This window comes from Monodelphis domestica, chromosome 1, assembly GCF_027887165.1.
Source record: "Monodelphis domestica isolate mMonDom1 chromosome 1, mMonDom1.pri, whole genome shotgun sequence".
Lineage (NCBI taxonomy): Eukaryota > Metazoa > Chordata > Mammalia > Didelphimorphia > Didelphidae > Monodelphis > Monodelphis domestica.
The window spans coordinates 414,528,612-414,555,894 of NC_077227.1; the positions used below are offsets into that span (position 1 = coordinate 414,528,612).

The 27,283-nt window shown below is 38.1% G+C and overlaps 1 protein-coding gene across 10 annotated transcripts in view; it reads right to left on the reverse strand.

Moving 5' to 3' along the window:
• The window catches only part of ASTN2 (astrotactin 2), a 1,150,327-nt gene that overhangs the window by 281,886 nt on the left and 841,158 nt on the right, over positions 1-27,283 (reverse strand). The window lies entirely within an intron of this gene.

A 27,283-nucleotide genomic window follows, 5' to 3' on the forward strand; every position in this document is an offset into this window, starting at 1 on the left:
AAAAGCAATTTAAGAGCAAAGAAAAGGTCTGGTCATCAGGCTACTTTCTCAATCCATTCCTGGAAACATTTCCATAGGTTGCCAAATAGCTAAATCAACTGCCATTTATCACTGAATTTATAGAATTTTTTGATGGAATTGACTAACATTCATTATATAGAGCCACTAAAAACAATGCTCATTCTCATTAGCATTGGAATATGGATTGGATCAATTGATCCACAAGAATTTATAAAATGTGCCTACTATGTGCCATGCAATGTGCGAGACATGAAGGAATCAAAGATAGAAATGAAAGAATTTCTATATTCAATAAATCTCTATATTCAATAAGATCTCTATCACAAGAAACAAACATGTAAATTGGGGATAATACCACCTATTTCCCTGGTTTGTTGTAAAGATCCGATGAGAAATATGTAAAGCATTTAGCACTTTGCCTGATACAGAGTAGATGCTTCATAAATGTTTTCTTCTTTCTTTCTACATATTGTAAGGGCTAAAATAAAAAGGTTGGACTAAATGTATAAAAAATGTGGTCACCAAAAATATATTATTCAAGTCAGAATGACTTTTTATGGCAATTTATTTACAAAAAGGAGAAAGACTGAAAGTAAGGGAAATGAGACAGAGAGGTTAGAAAATTACTCTGACCCCATTCGAACAGGCAGGGCTTCGAAGGCCCCAGCAAAGGGGGTCCCAGAGGTAAACTAAACAAGGGTTACAGCCACAAGGCCTTCTCCAAAATGGAGGCCTCTCCAGAGGCTAGTCCCTCCAGAAAGCCAGGAAAAAGAGTCAGTCTTTTCACTCATCCAAGTGGTAGTTCAAAGGGAGAGATTCAAGAACAGTCTCACCAAATTTCAGTCTCAGGTCCATGAAGCAGATCCTTCACCAGCCTCCAACTCCAACTCAAACTTGAACTCCAAAGAACTTCCCCTCACAAGAAGTTGCCACTGCTTTTAAAGATGCTTCTTTGTGTCACTTCTTGTGCATTCCTTCCACTTGATGTGGACCAGTTGTAGCTTTAGTTTTGCTTAGGACTGCCCAGAGGGCAGTCAGTAGTTTCTGATTTGTCACCCACTTTTGCACACATGGGTCACAGACCTGCCCCAATTAAGGATAAAATGGGATATATACACTTCTGATGATTAAATCTAAAAATAGACAGGGGAGAGTTAATCCCATCTTCACAATCCCCACTGTGATCCTTTGGAAGGCTACTCTCCTCAATGGATCATTTGACATCTTGTACCCCTAAAAATCTTGTAACTACAGGTGCATAAAACATGGCACCTTCTAAGAGGAAACTACAATAGTTTGAGATAAGAGGGAAATAGAAGAGAGAGAGAGAGAGAGACCAAAACCAGTGTTTGCTAGGCACATTGACAAAAAGCTAATTAGGGGGCAGTTTCCTTTTGTGCAAGAGTGTACATTCAAAACAAATGTGTCCAATCCCCTTCAGTTCAATTTCACTACAACCCAAAGTTCATTCTAGATCTTTCGGTGCAGTGTGAGGTTTCTGCAGGCATCTCCATGGCATCTTCTCCAAGCAGTTCACTTTCTAGATTCTGGGAGGTAGCAAGTTTCTTAACTTTTATAAAATTAGCATTTTATGACAATTATACAATATAAGGATGTATACAATAAATACAATATAAAATTTCTTGGGGAAAGACAGTACCATTTGGGGGTAGGGGGGCCAGTAAATGTTTCATGTAAAAGGTAGCATTTGAGTTGAGCTTTAAAGGAAAAAGAAGTTCTAAGAAAGGTAAGGAGAAAGCACCTTCCAAACATGGAGGGCAGCCTATTCAGAGGCATAAAGATACAGGATGGAGAAATGAGTGTAGGATAGGGAGCAAGGATTCATGGAACATGTTTAATTTAACACAGTCTAGTTTATACTGTCAAATAATTATAAAAAAGAATCAGAGATTTTGAGAATTAGAAGAGATCTCAGTAGTCATCCTATCTAATCCATATAAGGATAGAATTCTCACTATTTTAATTTTAATTTAATTTTAATTTAGTAGCCACTAAAGAACACTTCTGGTGGTACAAAATTAAATAGGTTAGAAGAACCTGACAGGGAAGATGTGGGCTGCTTTGCTTGTATATTCTCTTGAACAATGTGTGCATCCCTGCATTTGTGCATTTTTACCCTGGCCATTTTCTGCCCTTCTGATGCATGTATGCACTCCACCCCCTTCTTTCCACCTCTTGTTCTGAAAACTGTAATCAAATCAATACAGTCATTGTCCTTTGCAAGGTCCAGTTTCCAATGCATTGCCAACTTCAAGACTCCCTTCTTTGACTATCACTACCTTTTATGGGTGGTATCTGGATGGCTAGGGAATATCTCACTTTTGTATTGCTATCCCCAGAGATTAGCATAGTGCTTTGAATTTGGGAAGTGGTGAATTCATGTTTTTCATTCAATCATTTGCATAATGGACAAATAATTATCTAACTTTTGCCTGAAGATCTCTAAGGAGGGAGATTTGGGGACACTACTTCTCAAGATACTCCATTCCAGTTTTTAAAAGATCTAGTCATGGGGAGGTGATTCTTGACATCAAGTCCTAATTCACCTCTTTATAACTTCTAACATTTGTGCCCAATTCTGCCCTCTAGGGCCAAATAGAACAAGTTTTATCCATCTTCCACATGACAGTTCTTCAAATACCTGAAAACAACTTTCATATATCTGAGTCTTCTACAGTTTAGAAAGAACCAGTTCCTAAAACAATTTCTCATGTGACATGGACTCAAGGCCCTTCACTATCTTAGTTGTCTTTGCCTGGATACTGTCCTGCTTATCAATTCTCTTCTTAAAGTATGGCATCTAAAACCAAACAAACATAATATTGCAAATAAAGTCTTGACAAGGCCAAGAAGAGAGGTACTATCACCTCTCCATTCAAGAAGTTGTGTCTCTCTTAATGCAGCATGTTAGCTTTGGGTTGTTTTGTTTTTTGTTTTTTGGGGTTTTTTGAAACTAAGTAGCACAGTGAATGTAGTGCTGATTCTGAAATCAGGAAGACTTGAATTCAAATTCATACCTTAATGACTATATGACCTTGAGAAAATTATTTAACTTCTTTTTGCCTCAGCTTCCTCAACTATAAAATAAGGGTGGTAATAGCACCAACATCCCAGAATTGTTGTGAGGACCAAATGAAGCAAACAATTATTATTTCATTTGATACTAACTCATGCTGATTTTTCTGTACACTAAAAACATCAGTTCTTATTTTAGAACAAATTTTATCTGTGCTTCTTCCATCTTGTCCAGGTGAAATGGACTTTTTGGTGGTCAAATAGAAGACTTTCTATTGATCCTTACAGAATTTCATCTTCATCAGATAAAGCCCAATGCTCAAGCCTATTAAGATTCTTTTCAATCTTGACTGTCATCTAGTGTGTTACCTATATCCTTTTCAGCTTTGTGTCACTTGAAAATTTAATGAGCATTCCATCTTAGCTTTTATCCCAGTAACAGATACAAATATGAACCTCTACAGGGCCAACCACAGATTCATGGCATATGCCACTGGAGAGAGACGTCTATCTCCACTGAAATATTAATGACTAATTTCTTATTTTTTTTATTCAAGCCATACAAACATACATAATCCATCTAACTGTACTGTCATCTAATCTCTCTCTCTCTCTCATATATACACATGTTCACACACACACACACACACACACACACACACACACTTTCCAAAGAGCATGAGCTACTTTATCAAAAGCTTAGTGAAAATCTAGGCACATTATATCCACAATATTTCCATAATCTATTAATTCAATAATCCTGTCAAAAAGGGAAATGAAGAGGTTAGTGTGGCATGATTGTGTTTTTGATAAAGCCATACCAACTCTTTATAATCACCACATTTCTTTCTAAACGCCCAGCAAACAATTCATTAATTCATTACCTTTACAAACTATTTTTATTTAATTATTATTTGTAGGAAGAGAAGGAACAAATTTTGATATTTGGCATACCCAATAGGCCAAAATATCAAAATTTGTATTATATATATATATTATATATATATATGTTTATATATATATATATATATATATGTACACATACACACAAAACCAAATAATGGATCCAATTACAAATTGATGGAATATCCTCAATAAAACCTTATTGACTAAAATTGATAAAAATATTTCTAAGGAACTCATCAGAAAGTGTGATAGGTATATCATTGGGTCATTTATTTGGGAGCATAATTATATATAAAGAAGATGAAGAAAGGTTAAACAAGGAGTTATCCTTACCAAGGTCACACAAGTAAGTTTTACAGATCAGATTTGAACAATCTTTTATGGTCCTAATCTGAACTGATCCAATGAACATTTATCAAGTACTTATTACATGCCCTCAAGGAAATTCTATTCTAGAAGGATAGAAGTATGTGAAAACAGCTAAACACATACATAAATCTATATATAGACATGCAGATAAATCTATATGTAGATAAAGAAGTATACGTAGGCATATCTGTTTACATGTATATTACGTTTATTTATTTAAAGTTTTTAGAGTACTTCATAAATATTATCTTATTCAATCCCCACAACCATCTTAGGGGGTAAATGTTATTATTATCCCTATTTTATATATGAAGAAACTGAGGAAGAGGTTCAGCTACTTGCCCAGGAGCAGCTGAATGTCTGAGACTCAATTTGAAGGTGTTCTTGACTCTAGGAGCAGCACTCTATCCATATGTGCCATCTAGCTACCAATATATACATATGCACATATATAATTTTCTTATTTAATTATATTCATATAGTTTATATAATATGTGCACGTTATATAAGTATATATTATATGTACATCATGTATATGAGTATATCCTTATATTATAATCTGGGAAAGAGCTCCCCCTAGAAGATAGTACTTTATAAGCTATTCCCTGAAGGAAACAAGGAAGTCTAAAGATTGATAGAAGAGGATACTTTATAGGCAAGGGGAATAACCAATGCAAAAGCATGGAGATGGTCAATGAAGTGTCATGTTTAGAAAATAACAGATGGGGCAGCTAGGTGGTACAGTGGATTGAGAGCCAGGCCTAGGTCCTGGGTTCAATTCTGGCCTCAAATACATCTTAGCTGTGTAACCCTGGGAAAATAATTTAACAACCATTGCCTAGACCATACCACTCTTCTGTCTTGGAACCAATATTTAGTATTAATTCTAAGATAAAAGCTAAGAGTTCTGGAAGGAAGGAGGAAAGGGGAGAAGGAGAGAAGAAGAGAAGTAGGGAAAGAGGGAAGGAAGGAAAGAAGGATTTATTTTATTTTTTAGCATTATAATTTATTTATTTTAAAATATTTTTCCATGTTTACAGAATCCATTTTCTTTCCCTCCCTTCTTTCCTTCCCCCTCCCAGAGCCAACCAGTAATTCCTCTGGGTTTTACAAATGTTATAACTTAATACTTATTTCCATATTGTTCATTTTTGCTATACAGTTTAAAAGCCTAAAGTCCAAATCACATACCCATATATATACATGTGATAAGTGATGTCATATGTTTTACTTTTGCATTTCTACTCCCATAGTTCTTTATCTCAAAGTGAATAATATTCTTCCACATAAGTCCTTCAGGAGTGTCCTGGCTTGTTGCATTACTACTAGTAGCAAAGTCCATTTGGATTGTTCCATAACATTTTACTTTCTGTGTACAATGTTCTCCTGGTTCTGCTCATTTCACTCTGCATCAGTTCATTGAGTTTCTCTTGGTTCATATAGAAATCCTCCAGATCATCAATCCTTATAGCACAATAGTATTCCATCACCATCATATACCATAATTTGTTCAGCCATTCCCCAATCGAGGGACAAACCTTCATTTTCCAGTTTTTTACCACCACAGCAGCTATGAATATTTTTTCTACAAATATTTTTCCTTATCATCTCTTTGGGGTACAAACCTAGCAGTGGTATTGTTGGAGCAAAGGGTATGAATTATTTTAAAGCCCTTTGCACATAATTACATATTGCAGGAAGGAAGAATTTAGCAAATAGGTCAATTTACTGGACCAAGACAGAGCAGAGTAGTAATGGAAGATATAGCTGGAAAGGTAGGCTGTAGATACATTGTAAAGGGCTTTAAAAGCCAAATCAGGGTATTTTATTTTATAGTAGAAACAATATGAAGCCACTGCAACTTCTTGGGCAGATCAGTGGTATGGTCATCTTTGTATTCTAGCAGCATTATTTTGGCATCTATGCAAAGAATATATTGAAGAAGGGGAGAGGTTAAATGAAGGTAGACTAATTAGATTGCATTAGCAATCACCCAGGCAAGAAATGATGAGGGATCTGAACTAAGGTGGTGACTCTGGGAGAAGAAAGAGGAGGATAGCTAGATGGTATAGAGGTAATGACCTAACAATTCATTGATTATGGGGAAGAGGAGAAGGTCAAGAGATGAGCCAAAAATATCTGAGGTTAAAAGCCTGAATGACTAGGAGGGAGGCTGTCACCTTCTATACAAAATTTTGCCTCATCTTTTAGTGCCTTCCTTGTTCCCCACACCCCACACTTTGTGTTTGTTTTGTATATGTGTGCACATTGTCTCCCCTGATTGATAAGACAGGCTCTTTGAGGGTAGAGAGAATTTCTTTTTTGCAGCTGCATTGCTCCAACCTGGACAGGTACTCTCAAAAAAAAAAATGAAGCATATTATAGGAGTGTATTTATGGAGAAGGAAAACAAAGGTTCGATTTAGGCAGATCTAAGCTTAAAACCAGACCTCTTTCTACTCTACCACATTGCTTCTTTGGAAAAAGCCCATTCCTGGGCCCAAAAACTTGGTTCTTATGCCTGTTCAGATGTGTGATCTAAGACCTTAGTTTCCTTGGCTATAAAAAGTTACAGCAATATCTGTCATACGTACATCCTGGGACAGTTAAAAGAATCAAATAAGGCACTCTCTGTGAAGGCAGCCTTTCAGATGTAACATATTATAACTGCCTAATTAGTTACAGTTGCCTTCATCTTTCCCTCTTATAACCTTTGAAGAGACTGTCTGTAATTACTGAGAAAGGAGAGAATATTTACCTTCTTTAAAAATCATTTTTAAAAAGTAATAAATAAATGAATGAAAAATCTAAATGAAATGAAACAAACAAAAATCCACTAGGTTCTTGTAATGCTCCAACAATTAGTAAATTATACCTGGGTGATAGAAAGAACTTTGAGTGTGGACATCAGAATCGATTTCATCTAGGCTTGAGTTCAAAATTTAAGAATGATACAGAGTTCATCTGTTTCTCATTCTTTCATGGCATTGTGTCAGGATCAAGTGCTGATACTCAGGAAGCTGCCTCTAGCAAAAAGGAATGCCTATGGGCTTCATTAAATTTGTCCTATTCTGAAATAACTTAGGAAGAGTTTCCCAAGTTGGGGCATCCTGGGAGGAGATCCCAAAACAGCAAGCATTCTGGCTTCTTTCATTCATCCTTAACTGGCATGCTTCTTTATTTCATCTATTCCCTTTAGTGATCAATAAGCTACATAAATCCTCATCCCATCTCTCCTATCTCCATCTCCCCAGTATGTTTCTTCTTAAAACAGCTGGTATAGTTGGTAGTTTCATTTTTTCTTTCCTTTGTCAGCATTCAAATGGTGCAAAAGCCTCCCAGGGCAGCATCTCTTCATAGAGTCATGGTTTGGTCAGGAATGAAGTAGAGTTTGTTTAAATCTACACAGAGATCACGTGCATCCTCCAGCATGTGTAGATGATATGTGGATAAGGGTGATGAATATTGTGGTGATTATGAATGACCAGAAACATTAGTTACAACTCAAGGGAAAAGCATTTCGGGCCTTGGGGAACTGACCCTATCAATAGCCCCATCCACCCAATCATTAATCATCATCCTAACACATCTTGCCCTGTGACCTTGAATTGTAAGGGGCTTTGAAGAATTGTAATTGTCTGATTCCTCCAGAGAACCACCCATCCTCAAAATCCTCATTTCCAGGGAGGTACTGCCTCAATCTTGAATGTGGAAAACCTACATAGAACGTATGTTCTTCCCTATAACAGAGGGTTCCAGCTTGTAGCCCAGCTCCACCCAATGGACACTACACCTCTTTCATGGCCTGAAGAGCTTTGAAAGACAATAGTTCCTTTCCCAGGGGAGTTAGAACATCTGGAGAGGGGAGGTGGGTGGGAAAGCTTCAGGACCAGAGAACTCTTCCAAGAGCATAGAGTTCATGTCTTGAAATGCTGGCTTAGGTTAATAGTGACTTCCTTAGTAGAGAAGGATGAAATTTCCCTACTGCGACTGCAGGTGACCTCATCTTTCCAGCACGCCCTCCCCTCCTCAGGAGACATCCCTGAGGAGCAATTTCTCCTGTTGATCATTGTATGGTAGGCCCTCAACAGTTAAAAGAATGGGTGGGGGGAAGGGGAGAAAAGGTCAGGGTACTGGAAAGGACCCAATTCAGAGTAGAGCTGGGTTCATCCCTGTCTATGACTCAGGACACCAGCTGGAGGAAAAACGAGTGGCGTGGCAAGTATCAGATTGTGTCCACATTTCTGTTCTGGGAAGCTGGGCTCCTAGAATATAAATGCATCCCTTAAACCAGAAGAAACTAGAAGGTGCTCATATTAATATATGAGCTATGACTAACTAATCTGAGGTGATGAATGGATCCAAGAGGTACTAACATTTATCAAGGCATTGTTATTAAATTACAATGATTTAATGGGAAAGAGACCAGTATTGGAAGCTGATGGACGTACATTTAAATCTCAACTCCACCTGCCTACCTAAGGGACAATGGATGTATCACTTCACCATTATGTAACTCAGTCCCTTCATCTGCAAAATTAGGAAGTTAGACTACAGATCTGCACTCAGGCTTTCATAAATCCTATAGTTCCATAAAATTTGAAACTGCAGCGAACTTTGGAGATCAAATAAGTCTCCTCTCCCTCACTTTACACTTGAAAAGAATGAAAAAAGAAATGACTTGCCTATGGTCACAAGGCATTTAGGGGCAATTAGCACTTATTAATTAATTATTTTCACTCTACTGCCTCTGGGCCATGATTACATTCATTCTCTCTTTCTCTCTCTGTCTCTCTTTTTTTCTCTCTCTCTTTTTTTCTCTCTCTCTCTACTTTATACTCTACATTTACCTATAAATCTATAGTACATACTGCAATCTTTCAACACCATCTATTAAAAAAAATAACAGCCCTTAGTTACTTGTAGAAAACTACTCGGTCTTTAGATTATTACTTTATTGTATGAAAACTTTCTGCTTATATGGGTAGCTTTGTGGTGCAGTAGATAGAAAGCCAGACCTGGGATCAGGAAGATTCATCTTTCTGACTTAAAATCTGGCTGCAGACACTTACTAGATGTGTGACCTTGAGTCATTTAACCCTGTTTGCCTCAGTTCCTCATCTATAAAATGAACTGGAAAAGAAAATGGCAAATGACTCTAGCCAGTATCTTTGCCAAGAAAACTCCAAATGGTGTCATGAAGAGTCAGATACAACTATAACAACTAAACAATAACAATTATTCCCTCTTTACACAATCAGCAGGGGCCAATGCCCCAGTCTTTTATAGAAGAGTTCACATCCTGTGAAGTATAAAATGAAAAACAAAGTCTCATGGATGCCAATTTCCTGGATACAAATAGATTTCCCTTATTCTCCTCACCACAATGTTAGAAGCTTGCCCCAAGATGTTGAGCTTTGACCCAAATACAACTAAAAGGAAAAAAAAACAACAAGCTTTTTGCTTGTTTGTTTCCTAATAAAATGGAATTCAGATTGGTTAAAAGTATGGCACTCACAAACTCCATACTTTCGATGTGCCCTCTAAGGGCCTAGACCTGAAGGTGGGAGTCAGGAAATGCTTTCTGCTTGAATGATGGTATTATACAATGGAGAGCTATAAGGCATTCAAAATCTTTTGCCTCAATGACTCCCCATTGCTTCTTCCCAGAACTAGAATATTAGAAGGAAAAGAGGACTATGGAACAAAGAACAATAAATCAATAAATCCAAGAACACAAAAATGCTACTTCTAGAAAGAATTTCATATCCATAGACTCTCAGAATTGGAATTAATTTTAAGGTCAGAGGCCATCTATTTTACCTTCCTAATTTGAAAAAGAAAGAAACTAAGGCTCTTAGATACAAACTGACATGTTTAAAGTCATATGTAGGGGGCAGCTGGGTGGCTCAGTGTATTGAGAGCCAGGCCTAGAGATGGGAGGTCCGAGGTTCAAATCTGGCCTCAGACACTTCCCAGCTGTGTGACCCTGGGCAAGTCACTTGACCCCCATTGCCTAGCCCTTACCACTCTTCTGCCTTGGAGCCAATATGGAAGGTAAGGGTTTAAAATAAATAAATAAATAAAGTCATATGTATATGATAGATAGATAGATAGATAGATAGATAGATAGATAGATAGATAGATAGATAGATGATAGATAGATGGATGGATAGATAGATATAGCACCCAGTCCTGAGAGTGAACCTCAGTAAAATCAAAGCCATGGTCTGGTCAGAATCACTCCTCACATGAGGCTCCTTAAACCCCTCCTTTCTAACCCCTATACTTTGTAATAACTGGCTGTTCTTGACAAACCCACTGAAGCAAATATTTCCCTGAGAATCTGGGCTAGATGTTTACATATTTACCTGTGATTTATTATTTTGTAGAAAACTGTCTAAGCTTCAGTGAGGTAAATTAAGTCATTGTGCTAAGATTGTAAATCATTACTAACCATTGTCCGTATAAAAAGCTTACCTAATCCCTTAGCCTATGTCACTTTCTCTATAAAATACTAGCTGTGATCAATAAACCTCACCTCTGATTGCTACCAGCTTCAGTGGCCCTCCTGATGCATTTGTGTCATTTTTCTCACCACGTCTCATGTTTGTCAGGACCTCTTGGGACTCCCTGACATATATACATATATATATATATTTCATACTTATATGGTAATGACATATATATATATGAATGACATATATGTATGTAGATATGAATGATTGTTCTGGGGGACCAGGCACCTGTATTCCTATTCCAGTGTTCTTGTAATTTAATAATACCTTCCTCATAATGCAGAAAGCACAATCTCCCTACCTCTCTCCCCAATACTTCCTCTTCTACCAATACTAAAAAAAAACAAACAAACCTTACAAAGATGAAGAATCTAAGACCAGAACACTGATATGATTTGTCCAGGGCCCTCTAAGAAGTCATGTTCAAGGTAGGGTCAGAATCTAATTCTTCTAACTCCTAATTAGTAGTCTTTCCACCTGACCCACATTGTCCTTCAGAATCTTTATCATCAAATGTCTCCCACTGTGTTGGTCTAAGGAAGGCAGATTCAGGAAATGAAGTCGGAGGACTTGGGTTTGTATTCCAGCTCTGTCCCTTTCTGCCTATAGGAACTTATACTTTACTTCTAGGAGTCTCAGTTTCTTCATCAGATGAGCGGAGTAGATTTGTTCTAGTGATCCTATGAGTTCTTGATCATGATGACCTTTACTCCTGTAGGTAATTACTCCTGTAAGGTAACTTAGGAGAAATGAGGAAATACCCGTATAGATGAAAAAAGTGGGAAAGGATGCATGGATCAGATTCACGTTCTATTCAGTTTCACAAGTTATTCTGTGGGAAAATATGGTAGCCATCATCCATGAATCAAACCCAAGGTATTGATTAAAAGTCACTGAATATCTTCATGTAGTCATTAGACCTCCGGAGTTGAAGCCTAGAAGATATGAGTTCAAATCTCCAACTCAGTGACTACTGGGAAGTCATAGCTTCTCTAAGTTTCAATTTCCTCATCTATAAAATGAGGAGGTTGGCCTTAATAGCCTTTAAAGTCCCTTCCAGCTCTCAATCTAGGATCTCATCACTTGCAATCCATCATGAACTTTTATTTTCAGATTTCTTTTCATTTTTTTAAAACCTTTATTTTCTGCTTTAGAATTGATAACAAGTATCAGTTCCAAAGCAGAAGAGAGTAAGAAGTAGGAAGTAAGAAGTAAGAAGAGGTAAGGGCTAAGCAACTGAGGTTAAGTGACTTGCCCATGTAACAAGGAAGTGTTTGACACCTCATTTGAACCCAGGACCTCCCATCTCTAGGCCTGGCTCTCTATCCACCCAGCCACCTAGCTGTCCCTCTTTTAACTATTAATATTGTTGCCCAGTTCCATGGAAATAGGACATACACAGGTTGGAAACAGAGATACCCAATAATTCTACAATGATGAGTGGATACTCAAGGGCTACCTGACTGATAGTGTTTTTCTTCTACATTCTGTATACTATATTCTGAGGACTTCTAAGATGTCTTTTTCTCAATTTAAAAAGTTAAAGTGATCATTGTTAAGCATATGTTCCCCCAGACTATGCAAGAAACACTCATCTGTAGATCACATCCAAGAAAAGTCCAGATCTCACAACTGGAAGAAGCTATTCCCCAAAAACCTTAGCTTTTATGGGGACTAATGCTATTTGAATTCCATTAAGATGTGCAGTAGAAGAAATCAGGAATTTTTCATTTTTAAACCATTCAATCAGCAAATATTTGCCTCTGTTTGCAGGTTTTTTGCAGTCTTATTCTCTTATACTCTTTTACACAGTGCCCACTATTTGCAGAATAATGATGATCCCATGGTGGTTTATTGGAAGAACCAAAGGGTTGGGAAATGTTACCTTATCTTGTATTCTAAGCTTTGCTGTTAATTAGCTGTGTAATATTGTACAAGTCATACAAACCCCCATCTGTGCCTAGGTTCCCCTTTTTTGTAACATGAAGATGATATCAAGTTAAGATACCAATACATATGTTTTGGACAAGATAGAGCAGATAGACAATGAATTCGGCCCAGAATTAAATAAGAGAAAAAGGAAGGAAAGAAAAACAAGCATTTATTATTTACATACTATGTGCCTATCACTCTGCTAATTTCTTTGCAAATATTATCTCATTTGATCCTCACAAAAACCCAGGAGGCAAGTGCTATTATGATCCTCATTTCGCAATTAAGGAAACTGAGGAAGGCATAAATTGATTGGCTTATCCAAGATTATACAGCTAGTAAGTGTCAGACCAAATCTGAAATCAAGGTTTCCTTACTTTAGGCCCAGCACTCTATCTATTTTGCCACCAGCTGCCTCCAGGATGAGAAGAGTCTAGATTTCACTTGAGAAATTAAAAAGAGCTTTTGATGATTCCCAAGCTAGGATCAAGAGCAAGATGGAGATGGAAAAGAAAAGGGAAAGGGAGAGGAAGAGATCCTACACTGGGCAAACTCTCAGTGATGGATATATGGAAGGATATGGACAAGAATCCCACAGCAGGGGACAAGGTATAGATGGCTGGTGCAAAGAACAACCACAATGATTTAATAAGTTTCTCAAAGTGCCCACATATCAAATTTCCTCACAGCACTTTTGTGAGACTCTAGCAAGACATTATAGTACACATGGAAGCACTTTTTCATAGCATAAAATGCTTTTCAAGTACAATGAACTCTAAAATTTCTTCTTTTTCTACAGAGTATGGGCTTTGAGTAGAGGAGAGGAGGGTAATATTTCTATAGCACTTTAACGTTGACAAAAATTTTTCCTCATAACAACTTTATCAGGTGTCTACACTACTGAAGGAGTGTCTATGTTATACTATTGCTTTTTGCAGACCTCATAGCACAAACACTGCTCTGGGTCTCAGAGAAGTTAAGCAGTTTGATCAAGATCAAAAAATTAGGAGGATTAGGGCTCCAACCCTCTTCTCCCATCTCCTTGTCCAGAAATCTTTCTGACCACATCTCAACAAGACTGAAACATGGCAAAAAGGAGAAAAATGTGCAAGGGAAAATCATGTTTCATTTCATTCTGTGAAATACCTTATGGCTGGGTAGACTGAATGATGTTAGTCTGCTACCCAGAAAAATGTGACTTAGTGAACTGACCAGCTGTGTGACCAAATAGAGAGCTGTTGTTGCTTTTAACCTCATATGGTGAAAAGCAGGGCACATTTGGAACATTTTTCCCCCTTTAAGGAGAAGATGAAAAGAAATAGTAGAGTTGTATCATCTATGAATTCCCTTTAGGACTTATCTCTTGTCAAGGGTAGCTGAATGACTCAAAGTCTTTTGCTTACATAGGAAAAATACCATAGATTAATGAGAACTTATTTTCATATACTGTATTAATTCCTATAAATTATTCCTCTGTCTGGGATATAGGTCAGAGATATCATCTAATCTGCTACTTTTTGCATTTTCTTTATCCTTTGGAATCCTAAGGAATGTCTTCCTTTTTAACAGAACTTGTTTAATTTTTGAAGGAAACAAAAGTTTATTTTCCTGTGTATGTGTTTCCTATGATGTAGGGATGGGGAGAGATGTATAGGTTAATGGGTCAGTTCTTAATTAGTTATCACCAATTAAAGATGTCTTGAGATGGTTAATGGAGGTACTGAATAATGACCTCCTAAAAATCTTTATTAGGTTTCCTGATCCAGCTGAGGGGGTCCCTGGTTTTTGAGAGATAACCATGGAGACATATCACTTAATTGGTTATGATGCTGGCCTAACCAATAAGCCTGATGTAATCAATAAACTGATATGGTTTCCAAATCATTACATTTCTGTCTCTAAGATATTTCTTGCATCTGATCTTTTCTGCCTTCTCATACAGCCCTATCCCTCAATGCAGGCCCAATTGTTCTTTATCAGTCTCTTGTCTTTCCTTCTTCCAATCTATCTTTCACTTAACTACCAAAGTAATTTCCCAAAGTTAGGCAGGTCTAAGAAAGTCAACCTATTACTCTATAAACTTCAATGACTCCCTGTGGTCTCTAGGATAAAACAGAAACTTCTCTGTTTGTTTGTTTTTTAACCTTTTGGTCTTTTCACATTTCCAGTTTTATTCTACAATTCTCTTCTCTCAGCACTTAGCTGTCCAGCCAAACTGACATTCCTATTGTTCCTCACAGAAGATTCCATTGCCCATCTGTGTACCTTTGTATTGGCCACCCTCCATGCTAAGAATGCAATTCATACTTATCTGAAACACTTATAGGCCTTTGTGTTCTTCAAGATTCGACTCATAAAGTCCATCTGCCCACTTCCTGGTGCCCCTATTACCCAAACTACCTCATATTATTTCATTTAGATCCCTAATGTATTTGTGTGCACATTGTCTCCACCAAAAAAATGTAAGCACCTAAGATAGGGATAGTTCAATTTTAGCTCTGTATTACCAGGAACAAGTAAAAGATTCCTGTGAAATAGCAGGTCCCCCAAATTCAACTGTGGGTTTATAAGACCAAAAGCTCTCCTTTAGGCTAAATTTCAGATTGACGAATGTGTGGTCACCTCCAGGAGAAAACAAGGACCAGAGCCATGCCTAAGGGGTTCAGGTAAATCATGCTTTACAGTTAACTGTTCTATTTCACCAAACCAGAATATTTATCCAGTTGAAATGAGACTGCTAAGGATACCTTGAAGAAAACTGATCTAGCAAAAGTCTCCTTTAGGAACTTATCTAAACACTGTAATGATTTCAGTTATATGCCAGATTCACAGTTAGAAGAGTCATAAGTTTTTGAGATCATGATGTGCCTAGGAAGGAAGAGAATGGGTTTGTTTCTCAAAAATCAGGTGCTAGAACTCAGGAGGACCCTTGAAGCTTCAAAGCGATAGTTTGGGGGACAACAAAAATAGACATATTTTACATATTAGTATAGAAGAATATTGGTAAACTTTAGAATCACAGTACTTAGGTCTAAATCTTAGCACTGAGCTATCCCTATCTCTGAATCCTATGTACAACCTAAATCAGTACAAACTGGAATTACAAACAAGTTCTAGTAGAGTTTAAATAAGTTCCTGACTTAAGAGAATGTTAATTTCACTAAAGATCTTTAACATGAAAATTAGAAAAGCATAGGGGTGTGTTGGTGAACCTATGGTATGCACACCAGAGGGGGTCACTCAGTTCTTCCCTCTCTTCTTGCATGCCTGAGGAAATTTCTCCCATTACTGACTCCTCTGCCTAGCAGCCCAATGGGAATACTTCCTCCTTCCCCTGTCTGGGGGGGGGGGGGGCTCACATGCAGCAAGAGGGTTGCAGTTTGGGCACTTGATCTCTAAAAGGTTTGCCATCACTGGCATAGGGTATATGTTAAATCTTTAAATTTTATAGAGCTCATTTATGAAGTGATTTAGTACTTATATTGGAGTTTTCTAACAACTGTAAGCTACGTTGAAAAAATATCATTATTCCTATTTTACAGAAGACAAAACTGAGGCTCAGTCACATGCCAATGATCACAATCTAAAAAATATTGGCACCAGAATTTAAATCTGGTTCTTTCTGATTCCCAATAAAGACTCCACAGAATTTGAGAAATTAACTGGGAGCCAGGGAACATGAATTCCAATATCAGTGAGACTTTAGGCAAGAAATTTCTAAGACTGGAATTCCTCAGCTGAAAAACAAATAAGTCAAATAGGGATGCAATAAGGGTGGGAAAAACCCAACAACAACAACAACAACAAACAACAACAAGTACAATAGGAAAACTATAAAGCACTAAAGAAAGTCAAATCAGGCCACTCCTCATTGACCTGAATTGCCACTCATGTGTTAATGTTGTGCTTGCTAGGGGCTGGGATAAAAATTCTATAGTTTGAAAAGGACAGGCTCTGTGGCTAGGGCAGGCTCCAGGAAAGATTAATGGGGGAATTAGAGTTACTCAAGTTTAAAATGAAATAACTTCCCAGAGGTCTCCTAAACATCGAACTAGGTGTCCATTTGTCTTCTTAAACACAAACAACAGATCTTTGAATCAAATCTTCCCACAGGGGACATGACAGGACAGCCCCCTATAGCCCCCCACCTCCTACCTATGTAAGTGTTTCTCCAGATGCCCAAACTGTCATTTATCAACTAGTGTCTGAGTGGGGAGAGGCTCTCTTAAGTACACAAGGGAACTGAGGGAAGGTTATGCCTGTCCAAGTCCCCAGGGTAGGCATGATCATCAGAATCAGGGTTTCTTGTAGGTGTAAAAGACCTAGGATGGCACACAGCCCAACCTCTCACTGGAATCCCTGACAGGTGGCCAGGAAGCCTAAGCTTGAATACTTCTGGAGAAGGGAAGCTCACTCTTTCAAGAGGTAGTTTGTTCTTTTGCTGGGCAGTTCTAATTTCTATAAAGTTCTTTCTGAGGCTCAACTTCTATAATCTGATTCTTATGAACTTCCAACCTTTGCTCCTACTACTGCCTCTTTTGTTAAAGTTTAGAACAAATACTTATTCTAAAGCATAGGGTTCCTAATCCGGGTGGGGAGATGGTAATATAGCTTATCCATGAATTTGAGGGAGGGGGGATACATCTTTTTAATCAAAATTTAGCATTCCCTTCAATTACTAACATCAGCAACAAATATTATATAAAAAAGGGACCTATAGGATTCACAGCCCAGAGGAGAATGTCTCACAAAATGGACTAAGTACTGTTGTTCTAAGAGAGCAAAATGGAGTCAATTCAAGAGATGGAATGGAAAAGGAAATATAATTTAATGTAGAAAATCCTGGTATTTAGAATCCCAAGACCTATGTTTGAATTTCTAATCCAACTACATACTCAAGTAGCAATGCAGTGTTGGTGAAGTATCGGCATGTGTGCCCAGATAGCACCAGGGTACTTGCTCTCTTCCTCCTCTTCTCAGCGCCCGAGGACATTTTTTTGCATGCCCTGCTCTTCTGTGCAACCACCCAAAGAACTTCCTCCCTTCACTCTCTAGGGTAAGGAGGGCTCACAGGCAGCTTGAACTTGCAGATTGGGTACATGAACTTGAAAAACTTTGCCAATGCTGGTATAGTGACTAGTTCTGGGCTTGGAATCTGGAACACATGGGTTCAGACCCTAAATCAAATACTTACTATGTGACCTTGGGCAAGTCACTTGATATCTCTGGTCCCCAGTTTTCTCATCTGTAAAAACAGACAATTGGGCTCCATGGCTTCTAAGGTACCTTATATTTTAAATCTATGTGATCTGTGTGATGTCAAGATTATGGTCCTTAATCTCTTAGAGCCTCTATTTACTCCTCTATAAAATGGTGTTCAACTAAATGATCTCTAACCCTCAGATTACTTAAGTATAAATCATTTCTCATCTAACTACTACTTATGTGGCATTGGAAGTTACCAAACTTCTTTGGTTCTAGATTTCTATATCTTTAAAATATGGAGGTAGAACTACGTGAACTTTCAACTCCAAATCCTATACCTCAATATTGAATAAAGAGTGTTGACCATATGCCATGCACTATGTTCAGCATTGGGCATTGAACCTTTGTATCTTTCTCCTGTTCTTTGTCATAGTCATAGCCTTTCTCCACATTTCTGAAAGTTTTCTAAGTATCATCAGTCTTTCAGGTGGTCTACTCTGACTATTTATTGTAAAGGTTAAAATTGATGCACAAAAGTAACCATTACAACAATAATAATTCTATGGCAATTATATAGCACTTTAAGGTTTACAGAACACTTAGCAATAATACTGTGAAATTGGGAGTGTGTATTAGTATACCTCTTTGCAGATGAGCAAACTGAGGCAGAGCTTCAAAGAATGTAAGAGTTAGAAAAGACTTTAGAAACTATCTAGTTCAAAAGATAGTTTAGATTTTTATAGATAAGGAAATCAAGAACTGGAAGGAGAAAGTGACTTGCCCAGGGCTGCTCAGGAAATGGAAATATGGAAATATGGAAAGCTAGGATTCTTCTGAATTCAACTCTAGTGTTCTTTATATGAAAATACAATTTCTTGGTCTTTTTGGCTGAGATCAGATGTAGCTGTTTCTAGGGCATTCAACAGCAAACACTGTTAAAGCAATTCAAAAATGATAGAGAAATGATGGCTTATTAAGGGAAAGTCAAGGGAGTTTGGGGCACATTCCTAGCCTCTGAGATTGACTCCATGAAGTAACTCCCAAGCTCTCTCACACATCAGCCCTTTGTATTAGGGGTAGGCTTAAATATAGATGGAGCAAACTTTTTGGTATGATGTGATGGACACAGGAAAGATTCCCTACTCTAAAATATCTCCTTACCTGACAGCCAGAATGCTTAACATCCCACCATTAGAATTTCATTATCTTGAGTTTCTTTCCAAGAGGCCTTCCTTAAAAAAAAAAAGTCCAGCCTAGTACCTTAAATACCTTAAATGGATTTACACTAAGAAAATAATAGAATTTTAGAACTGAAAGGAAGATTCTAGATCTACAAATGAGGAAACTGAAGCCTAAAGAAGCAGCATAACCTAAAGAAGGTTATATATGTAGTTAGTGAAATATTTGGATTGGAGAATGGTGGAAAATGCCTTTAATCGATTTTACTGTGGGGACTGAGGTTGATGGATCACTTGAGCTCAGAAGATCTGAACTGCAGTTGTCTAAACTGATTAGTAAGTCTGGAAGTCTGGTCTGGTCTGGTCCTTTCTTTGCCAGGAGTCAAATCTTCTGAAAGTCAACAGGTCTATGGCTTGCCTTATCCTAACTATAGTAATTACTCTTCCCTCCCTATAAATAAATGTTCTACACAAACACTATCTCCTTACAAATAAAATTACTTATGACACAGTCCATGTGTTTTCTGTATCTTTATTGGGTTACCCCAATTTCAGCTCTAATATCCAATGTTGTGTCTTTTAAGTAAGATGTGTTGGACTGTCCTATGAGTGTCTGAGGTCTTGAGCAGAGAGAAACTGAAGGGCTGAGTAATGAATATTCTATAACATAGGATCTCAGTCCAAAACTGAGTCTTTGAGCCCTAAGGCCTTTTACAATCTGGCACCATATTAGCTTTCCAATCTCAATTCTTTCAACTCTTCCTAACATGAACCTTTCACTTTAGTCACACTGATTTTTCCTTGTCTGCCATCTGTTGACACTCATTTCCAAATTCTAAGTATTTTTTCCCTTCTTCTAGGCCTATTAAAATTATGTCTATCCTTTAGGACCCTACCCAAAATTAACTTTTTCCTGAAAATCATCAATATTTCTCTGACCACAGCAGTTCTCAGGGATCTCCATGTTAACTCCTATTCACTTATTTCTATACCATTTTATGTGGCATTTCATTATAAATTTTGGAAGGACAGAGACAATAGTGTTGTTTAGTCATTTCTTCAGTCATACTGACTCTTTATGACCCTAGTTTTCTTGGCAAAGATACTAGAGAAGTTTGCCATTCCCTTCTATAGTTCATTTGGCAGATGGGGAAACTAAGGCAAAAAAGGTTAATAGACTTGTTCAGGGCTACATAGATAATAAGTGTTTGAGGCTAGATTTGAACTCAAGAAGATAAATCTTCCTGACTCTAGGATTAGCACTCTATCCATGGCACCTTAACTAAATTACAAGCTCTGTAGGACAGGAATCTTACTATATATAAACTGCATTTTTCTTAGCACCAGGTAAAATGCTCTCTACATAGTAGGCATTTATTAGACAGATATAAATGACTAGATGCTTCACATTCATTAATATCCCCAAACATTAGTACATATTAAAAATGTTTTTTTTCTATTTCTAGGCTATTATTGGGTAAGACATAAGAATACATTTTTAAAAAATATTTTCTGAGTCAACATGGTATAGTGGGGAAAGTACTGGACCAGAAGTTTGAAGGCTGAAGGACAGAATCTAATACTAATTAGCTTTGGCACCAAGACAAAGTTACTTCTCTCTGAGCCTCAACTGTCACATTTGTCAGATGTAGAAAGTTGAGCTAGGTAATCTACAAGGTTTCTTACAGATCCAATAACCTATGTTCTAAATTCTAATGTCCTTTCTAGCTTTGAAATTCCAAGGTAGATCTAAGGATGCCAATTCTCAATGGGAACTTTCTAGTCTTGTGTCCTTCTCTAAGATATAAAGAAAGGAAGCAGAAAAAAGGTCACAAGATATGGAGTCATAGATTTAGAGGTAGAAAGGACCTTAACACTCATCTAAACCCACCCACTCATTTTGCAGATGAGAAAACTAAGTCCAGTAAAGGTTAAATGATTTACTAAAAGTCTCTCAGGGGATAAGTAGTAGAGTCAGATTCAAATTCAATACTCTTTCCATCCTACCAGAAAATCTTTGAGGAATTTTCTGCAAGCAGGTACTCCATCTCTGTCTCCTTCTATATTTCCCCTAGCATCTAGGAATAATTTTTTCCATTGTGGGATTTCTATAGCTAGTGTTGCCTGACATAGAAAGGCTGTTAAAAGTCTAGAGCTCAGGCCTTCAAGTAAAGATACCCGTTTTGTCCTCTTAATACTATGGCCATGGGGGGCAGCTGGGTAGCACAGTGGATTGAGAACCAGTCCTAGAGACGGGAGGTCCTAGGTTCAAATCTGGCTTCAGCCACTTCCCAGCTGTGTGACCCTGGGCAAGTCACTTGACCCCCATTGCCTAGCCCTTACCACTCTTCTGCCTTGGAGCCAATACACAGTATTGACTCCAAGACGGAAGGTAAGGGTTTTAAAAAAAAAATACTATGGCCATGATGAAAAATTGGGGTACTATCTGGAGAGAATGCATATAGAGAAGATGGAGCTATTTCTCTAAGCTATAAAGTGTTTCTCATTTCTATGGTCCCAGATGCTCTTTTCAACCTTTGAGGGAGTGGAGGCAGAAGAACTTACAGGTCTCAGTGTTTGGGGAAGAACCCTAATGAAAGTGCTTTATCCCCACCCTCATGCTATCTTAATAAAGTCTCTTGTACACAAAGTACAAATTCCTGCTGAGCCAGGCTCTGTGGCTTTAGGGTGTGTGCAGGCCATTTAGCAGGTGGAGGGAGGAGGTTGTGTGCATTAATCAAATTCCCCATTATAAAGATTTTTGTTTTGCTGATTTTTTTTTTTCAGTACAGCAGCAGAAAGTGTAATTAGGGGCTCTCTTCCAACTGTGGCTAAAGAAATAATCTTTTCCCATGTGTTCTCTGGGATAGACTGTCTAGTGCAAAGCAACCCATCTCCAACGCCCATCATAGTGGTTCCAGAACACATCTGGGTTCTTCTTAGGAGCTGGAGAGAAGAACCTAGAGGCATAGCTTGTTAATGCCTAAGCCATAAACATCAGGTCTTGAAACTGGGGAAAGTCACTTCCCCTTTGGAGGTCCAGCCTCTCTCTCTGTCTCTCTGTCTCTGTCTTTCCCCCTCTCTGAGAGGATATCTAAGGTCATTTCCAGTTTTGAAATTCTGAAGCTATGGCTTTGATGCACATTATCAGTATAAGAATGAAAAAAGAAGAGCATATATTTGATTTTAATTGGTGCAGGGAGGGCAAGTACAATTTAAGGGAAACCAAAAGCAGTGTAACTGAGGATCCTTATCCTCATACAACAGAAGAGGGCTAGCATCAGGGAAATTATAGACTCTCAAGTTAGAACTTTCCTTAGAAATCATGTAGCCTATCCCCACCGTCCTCTTAGAAATAAAGAAAATGAGTTCCAAAGTTGGGAAGGAACTTTGATCCAGATCACACAGGTCATAAAAAAAAAAAAAAAAAACTCATAGATTTAGATCTGGAAAGGATCTCAGGGGCCATCTAATACAACAATTAGGATTTTGTCCCTCATCTTTAAAGCTATGAAACTGAGGCCAAAAGAGATTAAGTGATTTGTCCAAGATCATGAGTGAAAAAAACTGGCATATGAAACCAATTTCTTGGACTCTAAATCTATGATTCATTTCACTTCATTATTACCTTCAGGAATGGTCATGAAACAGGTGACTGCCCAATTGTCTTTAATTCTGCTGGGGAGGGCTCCTTTCTCCAAACTTTTCCCTTTCCTAAAACTGAAGCTTGAAATTCCACCATTAGGAATGCATTATTTTGAGTTAATCATAGCCCTCTCCTTGATTCCCCATTGAAAACACAATGCATATCTCCCTGAGAGAGGCAATTATCATCACTGAGTTTGTCATGCCCATTTCATTAAAATACAGAGATAAGCATCAGGAGTTACAGAAATTTAGAATCATGGAATTTTTGTTCTAAAAAGGACTATTTAATAGAGAATGCCAGAAATGGAGAGTACCAAAGAAATGATGAAGATTTACAGTTGAAAAAACAAATCTAGAGTAGAAATAACTCATTTAAGGTTATAGTGCTAGAGAACTTAGCACCTGGAACAGGAGGAACAGGCATTTTCATTAATTAGACCCCATGCCTAGAATTCCCATTCTTCTCATCTCTGTCCCTTGTCTTCCTGGGATTTCTTCAAGTCCCAGCTAAAATCCTACTTTCCACAGGAAGCCTTTTTCAATGTCGTATATATATATCTTGTTCAGACATAGTTGTTTACATGTTGTCTCCCTAATTAGACTATAAGTTCCTTGAGTTCTCTTTTGTTTGTTTGTTTGTTTTTTTTGGTAACCTGAGTGTTTAGCAAAATATCTGGCACTTAGTAGGTACTTAATAAATTCTTACTGACTGACAGAAAGACGGTATACATGGAGTCACAAGTATTCTGCAGACAAATTTTAGATACTGGACAATTTTGACAACAGAAGACAGATTTAGGCAGATTTCAGTTGAATGGTGAAAGGTCAAAGTATGGTAATATTTAAAATCTATTCTATGGATTTCCCACCATTTTTAGCATCCCAGATTCAGTAGGAAGAGATCTGACATCAGGAGACTTAGGGTATTAGACTGGCTCTACTACTTATCACTTGTGTGACTGTGATTGAATCATTTCTTCTATCTGAACCTGGGAAAGAAGTATGAAGAGCTGGACTTCCTAAACTTTTGGTTCCTTCCAACTCTAAGCATTCTAAACCAGCAGCAAAGATCAAAATTTCAAGTATCCCTGGCATATGTTTTTGGTCTAGGCAAGCATTCTAGTCTTCCTCACTCCATATGACTTATGTTTAACCCTTTGCACCAGTAAGTCCAATTCTAATATGTAATATGTAATGTAAGCCCTTTAAAGAAACAAAATGAATCATGGTATAGAGGTTTAGAATGGCATTGGAGATGGCTGTCAGGAGAACCAGGCTCTAGACTTTCTTCTTACACTATATGCTTAAGCACGTGATAACCTCTCTAGACCTCAGTGTCGTCATCTGGAAAATAAAAAGTTTGGTGACTAAACCAAAGAATCATCGGATTATAGATCTGTAGTGTGAAGAGTGAATCAAACTTTCTTTGTCTACTAATCAGAAACTTTTAAATTAATCAATCAAAAACTTAAATACCCCTACTTAACACTAAGTAAGAGAGTTCTCAAGTCACTTGCTAGAGTAGGTGACAACTCCAGAGGCCACTGACCAATCCCCTTGGGAAGTGCTAGGCAAATTGAAAGACTGCAATTGGTTCCCATAAAGTGGAGGAAGAGATAGGAAGTGATTGGAAAAAGGACTATAAAAAGTCCTGAACTTCCTGTTCAGGGGAATCTTTGGCTTGGACCTTCGACTTGGATCTTGAACTTTGGCTTCCCTTTGGGTCTTGACTTCAGACTGCTTCTTTGGAGGACTTCTCCTGGGGACTTCACCTTTAGAGACTCTGTATCAGGGAGCTGGATGAGTAGCAGGCCTTCCTTTCCTGACTTCTGGAGAGATTGGTTCTGGAGAGGCCTTCCTTTCCTGGAGGAGACTGTATTTGTTGAACCCTTGCTGAAGATACCACCTGGTCCTCTGGCTGAAGAATATTAAGCCCTGCCAGGCCTGAGTCCCACACCAGAGCAGTGCTTAGGGTGATAGACTAGATAATTCTCTACCTTCATACAATTTCCCACTTTCACTCTTTCCACCTCTTTGTAAATAAAAGTACTAAAAGTGATTTTGACTTAAGTTATAATATCTTTAATCTTTAATCTTTAAATCAACGACCACAATATTTTTAAAGAATTCCCATATTAGCATAAAACCTAAATTTTTGATTTTTATAGTAGCTGGAAGGAACATCAAGAAGTCATTTAGTCCCCATTCATCTAGAGGAAGAAACTGATGCCTAAGAAGGTTAAGAGATGTATTCAAGGCCACACATATAATAGTAACTGTCAAAGGCAGGATTTGAGCCCTGCCTTCTTTTTGTGAAGGTAGTATCCTTTCCACGAATGTGCTTCTAATTCCAAAACCTATGTTACTATGAAGAGATTATTGCTAAGGTTCTTCCTGCCTCTACCAGCCCAGGTCTGTGACATTTCTGTTTTGCTTTCTTCTAAGGAAAGTTCCAAATCCAAAGATCAGATGGATAGGAGAAGGGAAGCCTAGAGATACAAAGGTCACACAAGGAAAGGGAAGATAGAAACAAAAATCAGGCTTCTGGGGAGGGGGTTGGAGAAAGTGAGAGTCACAGTGTTCTGATTGCTCTTGGGGCTGTCTCCCTAAGGCTTAGCCCCTCACACTTGGTGGTCATATTTCCATTGGCTGGGATTGTTTCCAGACCTGGAGCCGGCCCTGTCCCACCCACAACCACCACAGGCTGGCTCATTCTAAATGCCTAATCAATTGCAGGCTCTGTACTAATAAGTGACTCTAAAAAGGTCTGTCATTTTTGGTTCAGGGAAAAGGGGAGGGGGTGGGAGTGGGACCAGAGAAACTGAGAAATAAATCTACACACGTTCTTAGAGGATTTGCTGAAAGGAGAGGAAAGAAAGGAGGGGAATGGGGGATGGGGAGGAGGCAACCCAGCAGGGTGGTTTCCAAAATCTATCCTTGAAGGTCTAACCTTTTTTAAGGGACTGAAACTCCCAAGTACACCTGTAAGGGTAACAGTGACACCCAGTGGCCAGTTCAATTCCCAAGGTGATGACTGTCACACACTAGTCCCAAAACTTATCAGGGAGGGACCTAAAGATGGAATTTTTTTAGCATGTTCTAAATGGTTTCAGTCACGGACCTTTCTGAACAGAAAATTTTACACAGAGGCCATACAGAAAAAGCCCTATTGGTTTTTCCTAGAGCAATAGCCTCTGAATCTGTGGAGTAAGATCTTCCAAGGATGAGAGCTTTTTCTTTTGAACAAAGGAAAGGGTTTATTAGTCAAAGGGATGGAGGGGGAAAAGGAGGATAATGGCTGGTAGGAGACACAGAAATGGGAGGGGCAGGAAGAATCTATGAATCATAAAATATTAGAGCTGGAAAAGACTAGAGAACATAGAATGATGAACAGTCATTAGATATTAAAGCTGGAAAGAAAGTACATCCAGTCTGATCCCCTCATTTTGCAGAGGAATAAAGTGAAAGAGACGTGACTTGTCTGAGGCTACACAGAAAGCTAATAATATACATAGCCAGAACTATAAAGTATATCTTTGGCCTTTTAGTTCAGAGTTCTTGACGTTATACAGAGGTGCCAGGCATGGTCTGGGATGAAGCAGGCAACACTCCCAAGTGGAGTCCTAACCAGATAAAAATGGAATTGGGAAATATTTCATAAAATAAAAAATACAATAGATGATAATGATAATGTGTGTTTTTATGTCAATATATAGCCCACAAGAATCCTTATGCATGGTTTAGTGTCCCTGCCATTTCTACTTGAGTTTGACTCCACAACATTCTACTATTACTCTGCCTTGCAATGAATATCTGCAGAAGGTGACATGTGGGGACACAGTGACTAGTCAAGCTTGGTGGACATTGCTTAATGAAGGTAAGAAATCAGTTATCTATTTAGCCTCAAGGTTTATTATTGGAATATAGCCCTAAAGTATAGTATTTAGTGCTGGCAGGGGGACCTTAGAGACCACTTAGTACAATTGACTTATTTTACAGAAAAGGAAGCTGAAATGGGGGAGAAGTAAAGAGAGCTGGGATTCAAAGCTTCATCTCTTGGCTGTAAATCCAATGTTTTGAGCAACAGAAGAGGTAAGGAATACCAGGAAAAGTGAGAGAATATAAAGGAGTTGACATCAAAAAAGAAGAGGAAGTGGGTAGCTACAATTAAGATACTCCAGTCTGGAGACTGGAGTATCTTGGTTTACATTTGGAATCAGACACTTCCTAGCAGTGTGACCCTGGGCAAGTCAGTTAGTATCCATTGCCTAGCCCTTACTTGTAACCAGTGCACAGTATTGATTCTAGGACAGAAGATAAAAGTTTTTAAAAAGATCGAGAGAAGAAAGAAAGACAAAAAGGAGAAAAAAAATAGAATTACAGATGTTAAAAGAAAGGATGGTATTAAGAGAGACCAACAATTAGCAATGTGGTAAGTTCATAAGTAGAGACTAACTGTCCCAGGAGCAAG